Genomic DNA, 1,434 nt, shown 5'->3' on the forward strand with positions numbered 1-1,434 from the left:
TCCTTTGCAGCAGTTCCTACCTATTGAGGCCGAGGATTTCGGTTATTTCCAGGGCCACCGTGGCAGGCCTGTGACTCACGCGGGACTAAGACACCAGCATGGGGCTGGCCGGAGATCCGCGAAGCAAAGGAAGAAACAGGCCGCTGGGTCAAAGGGAGCAGAAGACCGGACTATGGGAGAGAGGGAGGGAGGGGGCCGGACCCCAGAACCACAGGGAAGGGAGGGCCAGAACCCTCGGGGTCGGAAGAAAAAGGGAGCTGGATCCTAGGCCGGAGACAGGAGCAGGTCGAACTCTTGGGGTCCGAAGGAGGAAAGGGCCGGAGCCCCGAGAGGAGGAGGGGGCCAGGCCCGCCGGCCTGTTGGGACCTCGCCGGGGCGGGGCGCGGAAGGATCCGGCGTGCTGTGCTGCGCCGCCCCCGGTATATCTGTCCCCGGTCCCCGGGGCCGCCTCATTCCCCATCCTCAGGTCACGTCAGATCACGATCTCTCCCCACGCTGCCGCGACACCGCCTCCGCCTCCGCCCGCGTAGCCCCGCCATGGCTCTGTAAGCCGCGACCCCTCCGTGCCCCCGGCCCGTCTCCGCGCTCACCGCGCCTGCGCTCTCCACTCCCGCCTTCTCTCTTCAGCCGAGGCCGCTGCTGCCTCTCTTTTCCGCCGCCATGGAGTGAGTAACCGCTCGTCCCTCCGGCTCCAACTGCCTTTCCCGCCCTTTCGAAGCTCGCGGCCTTCACGACCAGGCCTGAGTGGGGGGTGGGGAGGCGAGAGTGAGGGATCACGGTCGCGCAGGCGCAGAAGAGGGAACTCGCGCGTCGGCGCGCTCCCGAGCATGCGCACTCGGCCCAATGGTGGGGAAGGGAGCTTTCTTACAGAGAATGTTGGCGTTAAAGATGGCCCGCGTGCGGTTGCGCCTGCGTACTAGCCCCAGAGAGGGTTTTATTTGTTTTGCGGGAACGAATCGGTCCGCGCGCCGTTGCTCATGCGCATTAGTATTTCCGTGAGAAGGGCTGGCAGTAAGCAGCTGCACATGCGCACTAGCCCCCAGGCGGGCAGAAGCGTGAGCGCCTTGGGACCGTTTCAGGGGCGGAGCATGCGCTTTGGCCATCCGCGAGAAAGCCAAGTGTGGACGGGTGGGCGGGGGGATGTGGAGGCTGGTCGCCTTCCATTCCACCCTCCCTGCTCCACATTGCTTAGTCGCACAGCACAGCCGCCCTGTTTTTTATTCAGGCGTCTGCTGGGGCGGGTGCTGGTTTAACTTGGGTGGAAAGCGGGGCTTTGAGACACCCCGTTAAGAATGGGGTGGAGCGATCTCTTCCCCCTCTCCTCCCCTTCTCCGCCCCCTCTCCTCAGAAAAAAAGAAAAAAAAAGAATGGGGTGGAGCTAGGGCCACGGCCGTCGCGAAGGGTGGGGCTTACCGGAGCCATTGTGAGGGGCGG

General features: G+C 64.6%; 1 protein-coding gene across 1 annotated transcript in view; it reads right to left on the minus strand.

Moving 5' to 3' along the window:
- Positions 1–731, minus strand: part of NUP62 (nucleoporin 62) — a 20,617-nt gene extending 19,886 nt beyond the window's left edge. Inside the window, exon 1 of the mRNA XM_006107289.3 lies at positions 591–731. The gene's annotated coding sequence lies outside the window, so the exon portion shown is untranslated. The remainder of the gene's footprint in view (positions 1–590) is intronic.
- Between the last annotated feature and the right edge of the window lie 703 nt (positions 732–1,434).

The sequence above is a fragment of the Myotis lucifugus genome, unplaced genomic scaffold (assembly GCF_000147115.1).
Source record: "Myotis lucifugus unplaced genomic scaffold, Myoluc2.0 scaffold_1091, whole genome shotgun sequence".
Taxonomy (NCBI): Eukaryota; Metazoa; Chordata; class Mammalia; order Chiroptera; family Vespertilionidae; genus Myotis; species Myotis lucifugus.